At 42.4% G+C, this 21,620-nt stretch overlaps 1 long non-coding RNA gene across 1 annotated transcript; it reads right to left on the bottom strand.

The window, feature by feature from the left end:
* Positions 1 to 4,332: 4,332 nt before the first annotated feature.
* Positions 4,333 to 11,606, bottom strand: LOC118237761. Its single transcript, XR_004768051.1, has 3 exons — positions 9,777 to 11,606; positions 4,666 to 5,081; positions 4,333 to 4,556 (listed from the first exon to the last, which is right to left on the bottom strand). It is a non-coding gene; the product is annotated as an uncharacterized LOC118237761 (long non-coding RNA).
* Positions 11,607 to 21,620: the final 10,014 nt, after the last annotated feature.

Genomic DNA, 21,620 nt, shown 5'->3' with positions numbered 1-21,620 from the left:
CCAGTTTAATATGAAAGAAATAATTGAATCCAAATCTATATGCAAAAACATTCTCTCCCCAGGAACAGAAGTAATAGCACAACCCCTACCTGAGTATCAATTTCTCTTGGCATTCAGGGAACGATGACAGAATTCCATCATTTGTGTCTCTTTTTGTATTTGATTTGATGGTATCTCCTGCCATCTACTGATAGATAAAAATGATAAAACAACTTTCCTGAATCATATTGTCATTATGCACAAATGACCAATTGCCAGCTTCCGTTTGAATATGGAAAAGTAACCCACTACATCAGGATTTCCATCCAGAAACGAGTAAGGTGTCAACTTCCAGCGGAAAAGCTTTGCTTGTGTTCACAGCAGTTTACACTGAGATGCACTACATACAGTCTAGGGAAAGCAGCATTGGCTTCATAGCTTTGAAGTGAGGCTGGCTTTTGTGCCAGCTCACCCAAGAACTCAAACCCTTGTATTCAGTTTATATGTTTTACTCTAAAACAAAAGTATTGGGGATGGAGCACACCTCCTCCCACCTCCAAGATGTTCCATGTTTTGCAGGGCATTTGAGTACTTGATAAATATAATTTCAGAAAACTGATCAATCACAACTTTATAGATAACTCAATTAAAATCTTGAGTGCCACCTTTTAGCGATAGGGTTCCCCATTGCCCTCTGAATAATACTCCTCCTCATTTTGTCTGTTACATCCAAGGCCACATACTCAGTCTGTCCAATATACAGTGTCTTTTAGAAGCCGTCTGCTGCTCCTCCTTATGTTGATAAACCATCTTCACAGCAAGAAACTTGGCATTCCACAAAACCTTACTTTGGAAATGGTGCTGAAGCTGTTGACTGTAAATGTCATCCTCAGCTACCTCTACAGTTGACCACAACTCCCAACTGGGCAATAGATATATTCGATTTGTTTTCTAACCTTTGAAGAACAGCCAGGTACAATGACTCTTTACTTACCTAAGGGTACTGCCCTGGTAGCTTCAAATGCTAGGATACCACTGAGAGTCAAAGAAGGACAAGAAGAAGCCTCAGAGAAAGGTTTTTCAATGTTCTCCAAAGAGCAGAAATGTGAGTTTCCAAGCCTGGTTACCTGTCCATGCAGTAGTCTGTAGATTTTCTTTTGGCCCCTTCATAGACACATCTCCTCAAGGGAAACAAATTCCAAACCTTACCTAAACTGAATACTTTGGCATTGGTTTAGAGTTAGCATATACAAATAGGAGATAATGAACAGAAGTATTCGCTATATAAGTTTTAAATAAAAAAAAATCACTGTGTAGACTTTCTCAACTCTAGATGTTTTAGATAGACAGCATATACCAATAGCAGAAAAAGTGCAGTCTGACACAGGTGGATACTTAGCTCCCCACAGTGTTCCCCACCCACCCCATCCAGAAATGCCCTGCAATGTTAGGCAAGTGTTGGGACTGAACCCATGGCCTTGTGCTTTCTTTCCCTAATGCTTGGTTTACATGGTACCCATGCTTGCCTCAAACTCACAATCCTCCTGTCTCCCCCACTGGAGGACTGTGGTTAAGTAGCTCATGTTATCATGTTTGGCTATCCAAAGTTTCCAAAGGCAGAGTGCTTCAACTCCAAGTTACTGATTTCCCAGCAAATGTTCCCTCCCCCTCCTTTACTTCACATCTCCTAAACCATGTGTGTTTAAGAGCATAGAGTACTTGTCCCACAAGCCTGGTGACATGAGTGAGACCCTTGGAACTCATGTAAAGATGAATGGGCAGAACTCACATTATAAAGTTGTCCTCTGACCTACACACACACACACACACACACACACACACACACACACACAATACACAGAGAAGAAGAAATGAGGAGGAGAAGTGCTGAATGTTTTTTTTTTTTTTAAATTCTTTACTCTTTTGGCTTTTTGGCCTTTTTGAGGGGCCTGCCACTCAGCTCCCAAATAAATCACACACTGAGGCTTATTCTTAATTATGAGTGTCCTGCCTTAGCTTGGCATCTTTCTAGGCAGCTTTTCTTATCTTAATTTAACCTGCCTACCTTTCCCCCTCTGGGCTCTTATCTTTCTTAGTTCTGTATATCTAACTTTCCTTCTTACTCTGTGACTAACTGGGTGGCTGGGTGGCTGGGTGGCTGTTCCCTGAAGTCCTCCTCTACTTGTTCTCTTGTTCCTCCCCCTCTTCTTTGTTTTGCTCCTTCTATTTATACTCTCTGCCTGCCAGCCCCTTCTTTCCTTGATCCTGCCTTGCTATTGGATGTTCAGCTCTTTATTAGCCCATCAGGTATTTTAGACAAGCAAAGAATCACAGCTTCACCAAGTTAAACAAATGCAGCATAAGCAAAATTCACGAACCTTAAAATAATACTCACCAACTGAAGAGAAACACAGTGAATGAAAAATAAAGTTTTTCCTAAGAGTCCAAATTTTCTCTGATATTAGTCAAACTTGTGGTGCCTGCAGAGATTCTGTGGTCCTCTACACAGTGGTTTCAGCCAGATCACTGCTCTATTTTTACCTGGTTCTCTAGTATCACTTCAAGTTCCAGCTTACCAAATGCCTAGGAACCAAAATTTTGAATGTAGCCTTCTTCCCTGGAGGCAAGTCTAAATCCTTGGCAAAAGCCTGTCCCTCGTCCCATCGTCCTGATTCCAACAGGGCTCTGGGTTCAAACATGATGCTGGATCAGATAGTCTCTCACACATACTCCAGTAGTACTGTCCTATGAAGCACAGTGTGTCAAAAAGAAGAAAAAAAAAAAACAATAACAAGGAACAGATTGCAAGAAAATAGGAATCTGCTCTACCTCCCTCGGATTTGCCCCTTTACTGTCAGGCACTGGGGTGTGAAGAAGCGCAGCTTGGGAGGAATTTGGCCTACTCTGTAAAGGTCATGAAAGTTTCCAACAGAAAGTGATGACTCATGTTCCATACATCCTGATATTTCAGAGTGTTCAGGAAAAATGCAGTCCACTCCAACACACCCTCTCTTTCCATGGTTTCCTGCCAGATCGCTTGTGAGTTTCACTACAAAGGGCAGCTCAACAGCCAAGGTGAGGGAAGTTGCTGATGTGAACAAAAGTTCAACAGCAGGGCAAGAGGACGCAGGTCCCTCGGTGCTCTGTGTTTACCAGACACGGGTTCATCAACAGAGACCGCTCTCGTGCAAATATGCAGCTCCGTGTTTGGGCATCTTTCAAAGCAGTTTTAGGGGCTGCCTTTCCTCTGGATCTGGACACACACATTTGCACGCACACACAAACACCAGCTTTGAAATTGCATGGTATTGTCTCCAAACTTGAAACACATCCAGCTTTTGACCTTAACTCCCCAACACTTCAGGAAGCAGGAATTCTCACACCCTCTGGCCTCTTAGTAAAACAAGCCCCTGGGAAACTCTTGCCAAAAGATGCTTGGTAGTTCATGCTGCAGATGCATCATTCTCTCTCTTCTTACTCAAGGCATACAATATCACTCAGTCTAGCTCTTGATACGAACTCACTGAACAGTCAAGCAATACAGCTCTGCAACAGACATACGACAGCTGCATTCCAGTCCAGGAATGGTGGACTAAATGGTAATTGTTTCCCAGGGGTATGGAGAAACAATCGGCCTCACCCTTCCTCCTTACTTCTATCACAACACTCAACATTCAAATTCCACGACTGGGGGAACTGGCCAAGGCTTATTCTGTTCCCATTCATTTGTATCTAGCAGAGACAAGGATCCTTGACAAGAGGACATGCAGGAGAGGGGTGTGGTCCCCAAGGGAAAGCTTGATAACATTATCAGAGGAAACAGCAATGCATTCTGGGCAGGAAAAAGTTGGGAGATTAGCTTTAAAGCAAGCAATCAAGCAGTGCAATGTCCAAGCTCAGCTAGACCTTCAGCAGTTGTTCAAGGTTATAAAGGAGTGGATACTTAGCAGCTGCTATGAGCTTTCCTACATATAAGATTATGGCCCTAGAAACAGTAAGGCCTACACTGTTAAAGAAGCCAGGATAGCTTACTGGTCTCCATAGAAGATAAGAGATTCCCCCAAAGCCTTTTGTCAATTCTCTGTCAAAACGAAAATAGAGCAAGAAATTCTTTTCTTTCTTTTTTTTTTTTTTTCTTTTAGGACAGGTTTTTTCAGTGTAGCCCTAGCTGTCCTGGAACTTCATCTGTAAACCAGTCTGGCCTCAAACTCAGAGATCTGCCTGCCTCTGCCTCTGCCTCCTGGGTGCTGGGATTAAAGAGGTGTGCCACCATACCTGGCTGAGCAAGAAACGTTAAATTCAGGAAATTATAGAGGCTGGGGTGTGACTCAGTGGTAGAAAACTTACCTACCATGCATCTGGCCTCGAGTGATTCCCAGGCTGCACATTGGAGTGAGAGAGAGGTATACCATGCCCTGTGCAGGAGTTCCTCAATCTACAAGAGCTTGCTGGTTTTTCTTGCATACATATGTTTCATCATGACACAGCTGTGTTCAGCAGAACCATATTCCTTATATAAAATAAAAGCCTGTTTACCTTTAAATCCCACATATTGTCTCTAGGTCTGCTGATAGGAACTGCATGGAAAAAGAAAAAAGAAGAATTACATTCTTATTTGGCACCTTCTCAAGCACTTGAAATATAGCCACAGCCTTCTTCTAAAACACAACAACAATAAGAACTGACCTTTCTAGGCTGAATGCCTCCAGTTTCTTTCAGTGGTTCTTAGGAAGTTCTGCTGAAACATCCCCATCCCTTTGGCCCTGAAACATCCCCATCCCTTTGGCCCTCTTCTGCGGAAGTACTAGTTACGCGGAGAATAGGGTAATTATCTTTTTCTAACTACCTCTTCCAGAGCAGGTTTCCAGAGGCTGGGTCCCACTTTGTCAATATCCCTTTAAGAAGTATGATGCCCAAAATGAAATGCAGCACTCCAGAGCCAGAAAGCTAATGCATGGCATTCAGCACACTTCACAGAGAGGCTGCCATATGTCACTAAGTGTTTGGGGATCTGCCGTCATTGAAGAGGAAGTAGAAGACTGCAGGGGAGTCAAGACAGAGTCCTGGGTAGTGTTCCAGTATCATTCGGTGTGAAATAAACCCTAAATAAGGAAAACAACAGATGCAGTGTGCTGCTCTTAGTACAAAACTCTCCAGCATGGGAATGCCTTATCATAGTCACAACCTACTGTTGCCTCACAGCCCCCAGGGGAACTTCCCTGGGGACGTGTTAGAAGAGGAAACTGCCTTGAAAGAAATTTCTCAGGCACATTAGAGCTGACAGAAATCAGTTCTTATGTCAGGACTCAGTGTGTCTGAACTGTAAGGAGGGACCAAGAGACCAGGTGTGTTCAGCGAGCTACTGCAGCCCACACTGAAAGCCAACTGTGAAGGCTGCTGTCCTGAGGGTTTCACCAACCTCTAATGTGGGATGAGATGGAGAAATGAGGGTAGAAAAGCAAGAGCTTGTTATCCAGGCAGGTTTGGGTAACAGGATATCAAATCCACGTTTGGCAGATTCAATACATTCCCCCTTGGCTACTCGAAAAGCCGACACAGGAGTCTCCTCTGATTTGCTGTTGATTGTAAGCTGTCTGGCTCCATGTGATTCTACAAGAGCTTCAGCTAATTCAGAGATTTAAAAGCCCAGCCCAGGGAGCCGCTCATGCATTTATACCGCATCTGAGAGATTATGGGTACTGAATCAGGGAATAGTCCACATTCTCCCGACCTACAGCCGGCTGGCAGCCTTCTATTCCTAAAACTCACATCGGTACTCACGCAGGATGTGGAGGAGCGTGGATTGTGCGTATGTTAACAGTCGTTTCAGATCTAAGGCTGATTATTTGCTTTCCAAATCTCCTAAGCAATGACAATCAATTCTGCCTAGTTTGTCTATAAAGACTACGCCTAAACTCCTCACTCTTGCTATGGAATACAAACTGCTTGCTACTCCTGGGAATGGGACTATGAAATGAGTTTCCTCTCAGTGTATTTGTGTGTCTTCCTTTATTTCCTTAGCTGGTTTCGAGTCTTGTCTTAAGAAAAATAAATGTACATGTGGCATGGTGACTCTGGCAGGCACTGTGTACATATTACTCAGGCAAACTGGCATTTGGGCTGGATGACTGCATGGGTGACACAGCCCAGCTCCAGATGAAAGGTGTGTCACTTTTGGATTCTGTAGACGGAGGCATAGAAGGTTTCTCCCAGGCATGTTTCAAGAGAGGTCTAGCAAAACTCCTCTTGTCTGACAAGCCAGCCTGCAGCACGGCTTTCACTCTCTCAGGAGGCAATCTACTCTCTGTGTAACAGGAACAGCTGATCCCAAAGGCGAAGTACTAAGCTACTTGTGGTTTAACTGCTAAGTACAGAAACTTGCCTGCATTCTATGATACACGCTCAGTGAAGCATGTAGGTCATGAGGGAAAGGATTTTTTTTTCTAGTTTTTGCCTGTCATGTTTATTGAGTTATCCCAAGTGCATTAAATGGTGCCTAATATATACTTGTTGAACAAATATTGTGGCTTAGAATCGCTGCTCCCTCCCCATTCAGTTCTGTGGCTGCATTATTCCTAGACAACCCCCGCCTCCCCATGCATCATTCTGCATTGAAATGGTAGAGCACAAGCAACCGCATGCTGGCAGATAACAGTATTCAGAATAATGGAGTGATGGGTCTCAAGCAAGGAGCCTCGGTGGTGGAAGATAATATTTAGATTCAAGTAGACATAAAACTTTGCATTGGCATTTTACCACCCAAGAAATCCTTTTCATGTCTTTTTACATTATGCCAAAGGAGGTCACAAAGAAAAGACTGGCTGTGCTCCTCATCAGGGGCCTGCTTCTTTGTAACCCCTGGGAATTCAACACCTTAACAACTTTAGCTCAAGTTAAGGGGAGCAAATTCCAGTGTGGCATGCCTTTTATCTGTGCCACCAGCAGAGTTTGCAAGTTCAAAGAATAGGACAAATGAGTTGAGTCCTGCTGCCAATGCAAATCTCCTGTCTTTAAGGATGGGAGGCTGTGATGCTGAGGCCCCAGCACAATCAGGGGTAGGAGACTAGAGCTGCAGGCAGAGCACAGGGCTGCAGTGAGGGAGGGAACAGAGCTCACAGGAGGCCAGCCACCAGCTTCTTCATTGCTACCACCCAGACACCAGATATGGTCTGGATAGTCCAGCAGTGGAGGTACCGCCAGTCCCAACCTAGTGTTGAGGGCCTGGAGATTTTTTTGGGAGCGGCTGGGCCTTGGTCTACACTGGAAAGCTGGAGAAGCTGGGTTCAGATATGAGAGAAGGAAGGCAGCAGAGGCTGCAGCAGCAGCAGGGTAGATGAGCTGGCCAGGAAGATGGGAAGAGGCTTCAATGGGAAGGGGTTGCAATGGGAAGAGCTGCGATGGGGAGGGGCTGCTCATGTCTAGGGGAAGTCTTTACATTTTTAAATAACTTACTGCAGAAATTCCCTCACAGATGTGCCCAGCAGCTTGATCCTACCCTGATTCTATATAAATTCAAGTTGACAGCCAATAAATAACATCACAGTAAAGTAAGACAAAAGTAATAACTGTAAGGTAGTCAAACCTCCTGGGTAAACATTGTGCTCTTCTAATAGGACTATCCCAAGCTTTACCTTATTATTACCTTATTATTTTCTCATACATAAAAACTACCCAGTAAGTAATTCGGGATGTACACATGCAAAGATTCAGCCAGATTACTACATTGTTTTATTTGATAATTTCACAATAGGTCTATAATTGTACTATATTTGAAAAATGGAAAAATTAGAAAATACTTGTTAGAGGCTTGTACATTTCACACAAGCTCACATATCAATGACTTAGAACCCAGAGTGAAATATTGTTCATCATACTACATTAATTGTAAGGAATAGCATGTTAGTGTATTGTACCAACCATTCTTAGACCATGGATCCCAGTGACTAAGTCAAAAGAAATGTGGTGAGGCAATGAGGGGAAAGTTAAGGTGCATCTCAGACAACTTTGTCTTTTTCAAATTGCTAAAAATCATCTCTGAGGCATAGGATTCTTCCAGAGCAAGATAGCAGAGAGATTCTCACACATGTGGAACTGTGAAAGAGTGGAACAGGGCCAGCTTCTCTCACCCAGTGAGCCTTTCCAAGGGGCAGCCTGGAGCCCTGGGACTGACTCCTCAGACCTTTCCCAGGAAAACCTAATGTCCACAACAGAATCTGCACAGATGAGATCTTGGGAATCACTCCCAAAGGAGATTACATTGGATTGTCTTTGTTTCTAAATCAATCTCTTGTCCCAGATGACATAGGAAGCAAAGTCTTCTGATTAGAAATATCCACAAGTACCAGCACTCTGGCTTTGCTAGCTGTAGCTTTTTTGTTTCACAGACCTTAACCCCATTGGATTGTATATAAAAATGAAAAAGGAGATTGAAGTCAACCAGTAAATGCCTGCTGCTTAGGCAACTTTTATTTTGAAATAACCATGGAGTAAGTGCTGGGGACAAAGTGTATAGCTTTGTGCCAACACTCACCACAGGAATAGGAGCACCTTGGGAGGAATGCCAGGCTGCTTCCATAAAGCCATGAAAAGGGGAGAGAGCAGGGATAGGGATTAGGAGGTGTCACCCTGGCCTAAGTGTCCAGATCACTGGGTTTTTTTGTTTTGTTTTGTTTTTTTAAGTAAAGCAAGTTTTCTAATGTTTCTGGCCTGCTCCCTTATCTGGAAAATAATTGTGATAGTGAAAATCATGATTAAAAGGTTGCAAAAGTAACTAGCTTGAAGAATGCTTTAGTTAATCTAGTTTAACTTTTTCAACACTGCTGTGACTTTATACATGAAGATTCCTATCTCCATTTCACAACTGAGAAGACTGTGGCCCAGAAAGGACTCAGGCCTTTCCTTGGCAGGATGGCAGGAGAAGGACTTTTTGTGACATTATTGATTGTTAAGCTTGAGAATCACTATTTGAATAGGTCAAGACTCCACATCTCATTTTGTATTTTCTATTTTAAAGAGAGCTTGTAAAATTTCTTTAGTTCCAAAACCCACAGAAATTGGATCTGCCTGATGTTAGCTATGTATAGAGCTGGATTCCAAATGCAGGGGACCCCAAATCCAAGGCCTGAAGCCTCCTGAGAGCCTCCTGAAAGCTCCACATGTTCTCCTATCTTTGAGGCTATCTGTGACATGCAGAAACATGGGCCCTCAAAACCCACAATCCTCACTGGATGTGGCTGATTTTGGAGATCAGACCTATAAGAGATAATTACTGTAACATGAGGTCTCAATCCTTTACTTTAAGACGGGGCTCTAATCTGATAGAATCAACATCTTGTAGAAAAGGTGAGAGAACAGAGTGTTTTCCGTGTGTGTCCACCTAGTAGAAAGAGTCATGCAAACAGAGAAAGCAGGTGACTGCTGTAGGCAAGGAAGCCCTCATGAGAAACAAGCAAACAAACCCAGAATCTGCTGCCACTTTGCTGTGGCTCTCGGCCTCCAGGATTATTACCAAGAATATTTTGTTATAGCAACTGGAACACACAATGTCATATACCTTTAATAATAGGAGTCCTTGCATGGTCTGTGGAGGATCACTCCACAAATAGAACTCTAGGTATGGTTAGAACATAGCTGACATTTTTCCTAGAAATCAAAATGTCTTCTTCCTTCCTGCCTCTGGGGCTTCGATATCAACTGCTCTAGAGCAGAAAACCTTTCAAGTACTGACCCATTTATTCCTGATTTTCGAATTTTCTAATTTTGAGCTTGTGACAATGATAATAGTAGTTAACACTTACCACAAAGCTAGAAGGAAGAGATGGACTTCTGCCTACACACCACTGTAGCAACCTTGGGCTTAACACTTTCATCTACATGGTCTGTGGGACAGAATAATTACCAAGATTATGCTGCAAAAGTTTTGCCTAAATGACACAACAAATATTTCCAAATTCCCATTGACATCATCTAGTAGCCACAAATCCCTCAGTGAGGACAATGAATTGAGTGGGCAATCCAACCACTGGACTATTTTGAATTCAATTGTAGGATGATCAACATACATCTATCTGAACACATAATCATATAACATTGAAATAATTTGCTTTTCTCACCACTTCCTCAATTCTTATTTTACTGACATTTATCTATTAAGTGCCAGTTGGTCTCAGAGATATTAACAATCTGTAGACAAATTAAATGCAGACTCCAGGATGCTCACATTGGTACTCATTCCCTATACATTACCTTCCCTTGCGTGTAATCACTTGTGACTTCGATAGCTTGTGGCTCCTACGATTCTGTTCATTATGAATCGATGCTGAAAAGATTGTATATGGACAACCAACACTTCACTCAGCTAATTTTAATTTCATCAGAAGATTATCCTGGGTGATCCTGACCTAACCAGACGAATGCTTTAACCCAGGATTCAAAGAGATCAAAGATTCTTCCAATTGAAAAGAAACAAACAACTGTGTTGTGAGCAAGTCTCGTGTATAAAACTGCTGGGAGTCTCTGGGAGCTAAGAGCACTGAGCTCCACCCATGGCGAAGCTAGCACCAAACCTCAGTGCCACACCCATAAGAGACTGTAAAGGCTATTAGAAGGCTCTATCAAAGAGGAGATGGGAGTCTGTCCCACACCTTGATTTCTGTCTGGTGAAAGCCTGAATTCCATTTGAAAATGAACTGAAACAGTATTTTAAAGGTTTCTAGCAATGTGTTGGGGAGGGGTATGGTGAGTCAATGTGAGTGCAGGTGCCTGTGGAGGTTATTGTTGTCAGATCCTAGTTAGCTAGAGTTAAAAGCAATTGTGAGTCACGGACAGGGTACTGGGAACCATGTGAGCCATAGGACAGGGTACTGGGAACCAACCACAGACCCTCTGCAAAAATGATACTGCGCTCTTAACTGCTGAGCCATCTGCCCAGCCTGGAAGTGTGTATTGTTTTAAACTGCTGGGTTTGTGGTAACTTGTTATGCTTTATTTAAAAATATAACAATAATACAAAGAGTGAATAACATAGGCAAGGTACCTGCCTTTGTGGGGCTTTGACTTCAGTAAGGGATATAGCAACAGCTTGCTTGTAAATTTGCAGCAGTATTCCAACTAATGACACGTACAACAGAAAAGTTGCCCCCAGCTGGTATGGAGAGAGTGGATGGGGAGAGTGGCCAAGGAGGACTACACTGAAACACAAAAGCCAGCCATAGGAGATAAATGGAAAGAACATTTCCGGCATAAGGAAATGGCAAGAGAAAAGGCCCTCCATGTTGGTGGCCATATCATCACAGAATTAACTCCAAGAGCTACATAGAGATACTACCCCACAAGCTCATTCATTTAATGAAGGTTTAATTTAATATAAACGTATAACTGCCTAAAAAATATGCTTCAGTGGAGTGGGTACTATTGGACATTAATCAGTTTAAGTGCCATTAGCAAAAGTTCTAATTATAGTAGCCTTTTAAATTCGGCTTTTCTTCAACCTCTGCCAGGCAAAAATGTTCCTTATAGAACACACTACTTAGCACAATGGAAACTCAAAAGGACGACTAATGAATTGGGACTGTCTCAACTAGATTCAAAGTTCGCTGTCAGGTTGATTCTTATGGTGTGGACTGTTGTTCTCTGTGAGAAAGATGAAAGGTTCAGGCATTATGCTGGCCTGCCCCTGTTACCTGGTGGAATCCACTCAGGCAATACCTGGTCAGCCCAAGGTTCCATGGGAAAGAAGTCTGCAGGCAGGTGCAGAGGACCCCTTAAAAAGATAGGCCCTAACTCTTAGAGCGTCTCAAACAGACATTGCCAACCAAGAAGAAACAGTCAGAAATAGAACAATCAGAACAATGAGGGACATTCCCAGGTGAAAGAAAGTTCCCACTGGGAGGCAGAACTCCGCTCATTTACCTATTCGCTGCCAGTAACCGAAAGATCCCGTAAAAATGTATTTCCCGTGGGCAAGGCCAAAAAATGCACAGATTGCCCTGTCTGAGAGCACCCGGCCCGAAACCAAAAAATGGACCCAGAGTGAACAGCGCTGGGTCTGCCCCATGGGAACGGTTTGGGTTTCTTACCGGATTGTAGCGAATATTGTACAATAGTGAGTTGAAGAGATCCTTAGTTGGAAAAGCGGCAAGTTGAGTTCCGGCATCTCAGGCTGTTGCAGGCAGGAGGGAGTGCCAGGAAAAGTGGAGATGGAAGTGGGCTATGAGTTTAGATTTTAGGATCTCCGAGATTTCCCGTGCTCCTGGCAGGAAAAGTTACAAAGAAAGAAAAACTATCCCACCAGCTAGCTTTGGGAGAGGGTCTACGGAGGGAGCCTAAACCAAGTCGGGCGCCAAAATGTTATTCTTTTGTTTAAAAAGAAGAAAAGAGAAATTATGAGACAGACATATTGACTATAAGTTTATTATAAGGCCCGGTAGAACGGGGAGACTAAGAAGAGGAACAGGGTAATAATGGCTGACCGCCATGGCCGGTCGCCATAGAGAGACAGAGCGGGGAACAGAGAGACGGGGGAGCACACAGAGAGAGAGAGAGAGAGAGAGAGAGAGAGAGAGAGACAGGCAGAGAGAGCGTAAAGGTGCAGGGGCCTATCTTTTAAAGGGGTCCTCTGCACCTGCGTGCAGACTTCTTTCCCATGGAACCTTGGGCTGACCAGGGTATTGCCTGAGTGGATTCCACCAGGTAACAGGGGCAGGCCAGCATAATGCCTGAACCTTTCAGAAGACATAACAATAAAGGACAATCACACTGTGCTCTGCCCAGACCTCTGATGGATGTGTTAGGGTCTGCCTTATTACGCACGTGACAGAGCTGCAGCCACAGTAAACAGCACAAAGTGAAGTAGCTTTGGCAGGTTTGGGCTAGTTTCCAATAGGTACTGCGCTCCATGCAAAGTACACTGTGTGGTATCCCTGAACCCATGAAACAACATGATGATGTTATTACCACTATTTTTAATAAAGAAATTCACGCTTTAAAAGATTGACATTTTTCTCAAAAATATACCGATTGTAAGGATGGCAGCCAGAACTTGAATCCAAGTGAATGACTCCAAGCCCCAGGCTGTCAACAAGGAGTTATAGCACAATACAATAATGACTAAAATGAATTGACTATCTGCAATGTGCCAGGTGTTGGGCGAGTTACATGATGAACTAATTTCACCCACAGGTGATACTGGGCAGCAGCTGCTATTGTCTCGCATTTCACTATTCATTTTTAGCAAACTCTCAGAGAGGCTAAGAAGCTTGTCTAAGGCCACTTAACCTCTCTGAGGTTCAGTCCCTGTGTCCTAAAATGGGACACCAGTACATGGATTTGACCCCAGCCAGTCTGGCACCACAGCCCACACTGTGAGCCACCACACAATGCCGCTGTGCCCTTTGATCCAAAAGCAAATCATAATTGCTGCAAATGCACCTGACATATTTTCTGTTCCTTTTTTACTGTGGCAAGTTTGTGTAGCCAAACTAATTATTTTTAGACATTTTTAATTCATCCTTAATCATAAATTTGTTTAATTAGCTTGAGCTGCCTTTCTTCCTCCCCGATAGACTCTAATTCTCTCAGGGCCTGGTTGCTGTTAGGGGTGGGGGTTGGGTTAAGGTGAGCCCTCCTACTCCTCTCATACTTTCAACTCTGACTTGTAATTCAAATGTCATGCTTCACAATTGAAGTTAATAGAATCAATTAAAGCCAGTGTGGCTCACTAGCCTGCAAAATAACCTATTGAAAGCAGTATTTTGTAAATGTGAGTCTAATGAGACCAGAGGAGGTCCTCTTATTGCAAAAGACGAAAGAGTCTGAGAGTCTAAATGAAGTCCTGTATTTCTCAGTCTCAGCAAGGTGGGCTATACCCAAAGGGCTCGATTAGGATACATAAAGAAGCTCCCTCGCTGAGTCAGTTAAAACATAACTACCCATGGAACACTCTGCAAACCGAGAGGGTGTGCTCTGGAATGTGGAAAGAGAGATCCCCAAAGGAAACACCTGTCAGTGTTTACTCAGCTCTGTCCGGAAAGAGAGGCTTGGGGTCTTCCTCAATGTTTTCCAAGTTGAGGCTTGGAATCTGTTAGCAGGTCATGAAATCTAACCTTTAGATTCTGGCTGATATTTTCCACAGGACAGATCTGTCTATTGTATGAGGCAATGTTTAGTATTATTTCATAAAATTTATTTCTGCTGTAAACTTCTAAACGTATATTTATGTTCCTGTTAGTGAGCATGTAGTTTTTGAAATGTTTCCCTTTGTGGATGTATTGTAAAGCCATTGATATACTGGTCTTAAGTTCCCTAACTCACAGAACTGTGTGTTTTGTACTATCATAAATTGCCCTCAAATTGGGAAAACTTAGCAACAGTATTTTTGTTCTGCCAAACTTAAAAACATCATAAAGAGAGTAGGATTCCTATTCCCCAAAGTCAAAACTTTTAACATAAAAATAACTAGTGTGGTTACACACACATGTAATTCCAACACTTTGGAGGTGTAGACAGGACAATCAGAAGTTCAAAGCCACCCTGGGATGTCAGAGACTCTTTGTTAAGAACTGAAGAAATATGTAAATGAAGTTTTTAAGAGCAATGATGTGATCAAAAAATAAAGCACATTCTTTTGAATTAGACATGTTTAGTTTTACAGGTTATTCATGAAGAACATGGAGAAAAATATAAACATGCCCAACATATGAATGAGCACCAAGGACGGTTAGTGGTACCTCAAAGAAACACTGCTTTGGATATATGTGTTCTGCTATTCCAGCACCTGCTCAGCTCCTGGGGAGACACAGCTTCTACCACAATCAGCCAGAATAGAGGGAACAACCACCAGGTTTGGGATGTCAGACAGCACCATCTCTCTGTGGATTCATATGGAAACACACAGGTTCATAGATGGTTCCCTACCGAATCCATACAATGTAGGTCAGCATTTCCTCAAGTCTTATCCCCTAAGCATGAGTACGATTATGTTTTTGGAATTTCTGGAGCCACAAACTGAAGAACTGGATATTGTAGGTGCTGTTACTCTGAGGAAACTTGACAAACAGTTCGTGAAAATTCCTGGTATTTCCATGTCGTACACGCATCTCCCAAAGCTAAGGCAGAACAGCAAGCCATTTCCCAAATTCTCTAAAGTTCCTCACCAAGAATATCCAGTAGTAGCTCCTGGCACCTGGCTGCTCCTGCAACCGACTATTTTCCCTCCCAGGGTACCATTCAACTTTGCCATCTCTCTTCCTGACTCTGACCTCCTTTCTGCCCTGGCAGCCAGTGCAGTTCCAGCAGCTTCTGCCAGTGACTCTCTTGGCTACTTTGTTTCATTTCCTTCTTCCAGTCGCTATCATGGTCCCTGTGACTAAGAGAGATACCCAGAAGCTCATCAGTCATACCTCTCAACAAGTCATGGCAGAGAACGGCCTGAAGCAGCCAGCTGGCCTCCTCCTTGGTATCTCTCTTAACCACAACTTTAAGGGAGCATAACTCAGACCCGACTGTACTGCAGAAGCACTGTGTCTCATAGTCCAGTACCAGAGTATGAGCCAACCCTAGATCCCCACTAATTTGTAGACCTTGAAAACTAGAGCCAGAATGACCTTGTTTACTTCTGAACTACCTATAGAAAAAGGGGTCACTATACCAGCTAATCATTTACTCAAAATTTAAGAAGCTTCACTAGTGATTTCATTTTAAACATGTTAACACATAATGCATATGCTACATAATCAAAAAATAGTCCCAACAAACCAGAACACATCAATCATTAAAAAGAGGATTCTATGACACTTAAACCAAGAAATGCTTCTCTAGCCATCATTTCAACTTACCAAGTCCCCTGGGAAACAATATAATTCCATTTCTCTTAAAATAAAGACCTTATAATTTACACAGTATCTTCTCTAAGTTAAATCAGGATTCCTTCCATTTAAGTTAGATTAGTTCCATCTTATGTCAGGGATATTTACACTAGTTTCTTCAACTAGCTTTATTACCCTCTCTCTGCCCTGATTCTTTTAAAGGTCAGTCCCTGAACTGGAAAAACTCCATCTTCCCATGTTTTTATTTCTTTTACACCCTGCAGAGGAATGAAATTAGCAGTGAGAGATGGACATGCCTAATCACCATACAGACTGTGATTCTCAAGTAGCTGCTACAAAGAGCTGCATGCACTGGGCAGAGTCTAAAATGCGTTCCAAGCACTTTTTTTTTTTTTTTTTTTTTTTTTTTTTTTTTTTTTGCTTGAAAAGCTCTTCAGACACAGGTGGACGTCTTTCACAACACTCTAAGACACATCGGTCCATCCTCTGTCTCTGGTGCTTCTGGGACTCTGGCTTGCTGTTGTTTTGCTTAGCTTTGCTTTTGAAATCTTTTCTATTGTAGTACTTAATCCTGTCCATCTGCCCCACTGGACTTAAGTCTCACGGGGAGTTCCTTCTCATCACTAATGTACTTTTGTGTTTTTCTCAATTTCACATTCATGTTCATGAAGGGTCTTAAGAAAACAGGAATGTTTATGGAATTGAATCAAATCATACAATTACAAACCTTCTTGTCACAAATGACGAATCCAGTCTGCTGATGGCCAGTGCTTAATGCCATCCCAACAGAGCCATCTCTGGGAAATGAAGGACCAGCTCCTTCCATTTCTCAGCCCTCTGAAACATGACACTGTGTCAAACCACCAGGGCTTAGAGAAGTGGTAAGACTCAGTGATCAAAGAACACTTTGTCGTTTGTTTGACCAAGCTGTTTTTAAAGAATTCGAGACAATACTAACATAATTACTATGTAAAAATGTGTTAAAGTCGCCATTAAATTAGAAACTAGTCTCAATAGAAAAGGCCTTAAAATGTGATGCACTAGTTTCACAAATAAGACCTAAGGTCTCTAAGCTCCTTTTGCATTTTAATACATCTCATCATGTCTGTCATCAGCCAGGTCTGGTATGGTGCTAGTGTCTATGCCACAGCTCACAATGATTTTGGAAAGAGGAGCTCAAAACACATTGTGACAAAGCCCTCAGGCACTTGAGAACAGTTAGCCAGCTCCCTTCTCCCACCTTTGTAATCTGTGCATATTACCTGAGTTTCTGGCTTCTTCAATATTATGTGTTTTGTTTTGTTTTGTTTTGTTGTTGGAGGGTGCTTCTTTTATTCAATTGGAAGAGTGCCACAGCTGCCACTAAGACAACAGTCCTTTGAAGTCAGTGAATGTGAGTCAGTGGGGAGAGGAATTTGGAATCACACATTTTTGGCATTCATAGATAAGTTAAAATGGTTCAGGCACCTCTAAGTGTAATGTACCAGGCAAATGCCCTCGCCACCCCCAGTGTTTGCCTACAAAGGTATTTTGTTGCTGACACACACTACATTGCCAAAATACTTTTGATAAAGAGCATTTGTAGCTGTGGGTTCTCTAAAGACATAGCTTTACTTTAACCAGAGGCCCTAAGTTTCAACATGAAAATGTAGAGATGGAGAGAGGATGATTAATCTGTAATTTATAGAAATCCGTTATGGGGATGCTCATTAGCTTAAAAACAGAACAGAATGGGAGGAAATGGTTTTTATATCGCCATGATAAGGGTCTGAATTATCTATGAAGAGGAGCTTCCTGACCAGTGCCAGGGTTGGAATCCAGAATGGCTTTGGAATTTCCTTCACTAGCTCTCAAGTTAATATAACTTCCTTTTAGGACAACATAAGAAGTCCCTGTTGTTAATCTGAGATTTTGCTTGTGTGTTTCCTTGTTTGTTTGAAATAGAGTTCAAAATTATATTTCTTGACCATTCATCATACCTCACAAAACAGTAATTTCAAAATAAGGCTTATTCCACGCGGAGACACACAACCCCATGAATCCGGAAGCCTCCCTCACAGAGAGCTTTGGGTGCTTTAAACTTCAGCAAGCGGGGCACCAAGGAAGAGAGAGGGCAGCTGAGAGGCAGGGCACAGGAAGATAGAGGGCAGATGAGAGGCAGGGCACCAGGGAAGAGAGAGGGCAGATGAGAGGCAGGGCACCAGGGAAGAGAGAGGGCAGATGAGAGGGAAGGAGGAAATGTTCTTCTCACGAGCCCTCCACTTCACAAGCATCAGCTCTGTCCTGAAAACACTGGGCTATCTGCCTACATCCTGGATGTATTGCTTTCCTCCAGGTCTTAAAGTATTTTGAGACAGTATCCACTCAAATATGGTATTATAAGGAAAGCTTTGATTACCAAGATATCCTTTTAATTTAAAGCTCTTTGCCACAGTTCCTGTTTGCCATAAGGAAAATAAAAGCTACAGGTTGTTGCGATGCTAACAGTTTCCTGGAGCTGAAAAGCACAACTTCAGCACTTCATTAGGTATCGCCTAATATTGTCTTCTGTTTCTTGTACGTAAATCTTGCTTTTTCCCAGGCAAAGACTCAGAACTTCTTCAGGATGGTGGTCTTGGTTTATGTTTCTTTCGTGCTGTCTAAGAGTCTAAGGCTGTGCTGAGCACTTAAAGTAGATTAATTTATCTGGAAGTTAGCTGGTCACCCTCATTTCTGTAAGTTCTACCACATATGTGTGAATGACCACGGTGGAACGCAACAGCAGAAGAGATATTAGCTCTGAATATGCAACAAGACACCACATGTTTCCAAAATATGAAATCACCTCTTTAAAGCCAACAGAATGAACTGGACAATTGAATTAGTATGACTCTTTTGTCATTTTCATGTTTAACACAAACACTGCTTTCCAGGTCCTGGCCCAGGCATTTCACAAATACTGACTCATCCCTCATAACAGCTATAAGGACCAATATTATCCTCATTTTGTAATGAGAAACTGGGATCACAAAGAGAAGACTCATTGTCCAAGGCTAAACATTCAACCCTGCCAGAATGTGACCTGGGAAGTCGGGCTTGTAAGTTCATGACCTTATTTAGTCTGTTTCCTGAGAGGAAGAAATGGAGTAAGAGAAAGGGAAATTACCATCTTCGGTCTGCAATAGTTTTCATTTTTGTGTCCAAGGTCAACTTTGCCATCTGGTGAGAAAAATGTGGGCAAAGGAAGGTAGTGACCAGTGACTTTGGGGGTGGAGTGGGCAAAATTCTCGGGGTTTGCTGAATGAGCCAACAATAAACAGATCATCTAGGGAAAGGCATCCAGAGTCATTAATTTGTGAAGGGGAAATCACAGGAGCAGGGCTCCCAGCTTACTGGACAAGGTTCAGAAATGGAGAACTGGAAGAATGGAGAATGAGACAATTTTTAGGCAAGTAATAAATGATTTTTTAGGAAACCCACTTAACTTGGGAAGCATACAATATCCTGACACAAAGGCCACTTGGCATCAGAGCAGATGGTAGATTGTAAATGATTCTCTGTAGGACCCTGATAGAGAAAGGTATACAAGAAAGTCTGTTCAGTTGTGTTGGCAGACCTCAGTCTTCATCCCATTCAATACTGATCATCTCCAGCTGAAGAAATTTCAAGAAGACAGAAGTCCATCGTCCTCTGTAGGTGGATCCTATCAGGCTACTAAGAGAACTTTGCAAAACAACAAATACAAACAAATAAAACACCATGAAACACTCCTTGCTGGTGGAAGACAAGACAATGTCAGAAATACCTGAATTCTGAGGTTGATGCTAAGCCTTCTCAGACTTGTCAAAGCACTAAGTCTGGGGATGATCTTCTCTGAGCCCTAGCAGGATCATGCATCTAACCCTTTGAAGGCCTGTATTTGCAAGTACTTCCCAAAACCCTTTAATAAAAATCCACATCCAAGCACCGGTGGCACACACCTTTGGTCCCAGCACTTGGGATGCAGAAGCAGGGGATTTCTGTGAGTTTGAAGCCAACCTGGTCTACAGAGTTCCAAGAGAGTGGGGCTATACAAAGAAGCCCTATCTTGGTAAACCAAAAAGGAAGGGAAGGAGGAAGAGAAGGAGGAAGGAAGGGAAAGAGGGAAGGAAGGAAGGAATGCCATCCATAACACCATGCCCTCCCTTCCATGATGGACTGTGAGCTCCAATAAGCCTTTCTTTTCTTCAAGTCATGCAGTATGTAGACCTTATCTTTCTCTAGCTGCCTAGTTTACCCATTACAAAAACACTTTTAAGAGTAGAAAATTTGTGCCACTAATTTATCTTTGCACCCCAAAGTCTAGCATTTACTTCCCATTCAATGTGTTTTCAACCATAAGCTCCCCTGCTACATTTGATCCTAAACCAATCGTCTTAATCATTTCTCACATGTTCAAAAACTCAAGAGACTCTTTTTGTTGTTATTGTTGTTGTTTTGGTTGTTTTGTTTTATTTTAAATATTTTTCCATTTTTTTATTTGAATTAGAAACAAGATTGTTTTACATGTCAATCCCAGTTCCCTCTCCCTCCCCTCCTCCCTACTGCCCGCCCAACTAAAACCCTACTCTTATTGCTCATTACACTGTAAGTCTATATACTACATACTTCGTAAAGAACTGCATAAAATGTAACAGACTTAAGCTGCTTAAATTCTTCTAGAATTGTTGCTTACTTCAATGATTTCTCTCAGAAAGACACAGGACTTGGATTTGGGCAACACAAGAGAGAGGCTTAAATACTCAGAGTTACCTCAACTTCTAACTTACCATCAGTACTACACACATACGCACATTCTGTCTTCTTTTTTTTTTAAGGACGGAAGGGTTTCCCTTAGATAGCTTCTCATAATTTGCACAATGACCAAAGCCTTCATTTTTATGTGCAACAGTCTTTTTGGAGAATGCATTTGTACCATGATAGATCATGTCCAAAGATGATGACAGCAATCTCTCTTGTGACAGTCATCCTTTGCTACAGGTTACAGCTGTTTGTCTCATAAATTGGTAGTCAGATTCACATCCTCTGAATCTGAACTGGGTTTGTGGCCAGCTCGGACCATAGAACACTGTGGATATGCCAAGTAGGGAGCTCCAGGTCCTGCCCTTAAAACTAACTGCCTGTGGCTTTTGTTTTTAATCTCTTGTAACTCTAAGACAACACATAAGAGGTTTGGTTTCCCTACTAGAAAGATCAGACAGAGCTTTTAGAACCTAGATAGATGAAAAGATGGAAATCTTGGTCAGCTCAGCAATGACACCAGGTATGTAAAGGTCATGCCATCTTGCATTCCTCAACTCAAACAGCAGTTGAATGAACAAGAAAGGCAAAGATTATTGTACCAGTTGGGCATTGTCGAAACAACCAAAGAGTCATGAGTAAGTGACATTGTTGTTACTATAAACCACTGAGTCTTAGGCTGGTTTGTTACAAAGCCATAGGCTATTGATACATCATTTGTGTTATTCAAGATTAGCATAGAACATAATGAGTAAAGAGACAGGCATGATGGGTCACACCTACAATCCTAGCACTGGGAAGCCTGAGTCAAATGGATTGCATTGAATTTTAGATCAACCTGGGATACAGAGTGAAACCCATCTCAACCAAACAAATGATCCACATACCAACCTTCTTGTTTACAAGGAGCTCTGTGCTTGCCTACCTCACACCCACCCCTCTAATTCATCTAGCTGATTATACAGTATCCAACAATGCAATGCAAAATTTGTGTGAATCAATGCAAAATCAGAGTGAAGTGATTATAATGTGAAATTGCAAATCTTTCAAAATAGGAAA

This window comes from Cricetulus griseus, chromosome 2 (genome assembly GCF_003668045.3).
Source record: "Cricetulus griseus strain 17A/GY chromosome 2, alternate assembly CriGri-PICRH-1.0, whole genome shotgun sequence".
NCBI lineage: Eukaryota > Metazoa > Chordata > Mammalia > Rodentia > Cricetidae > Cricetulus > Cricetulus griseus.
The sequence above is the reverse complement of the archived record's forward strand: the minus strand, read 5'-3'. Positions and strand labels throughout refer to the sequence as shown.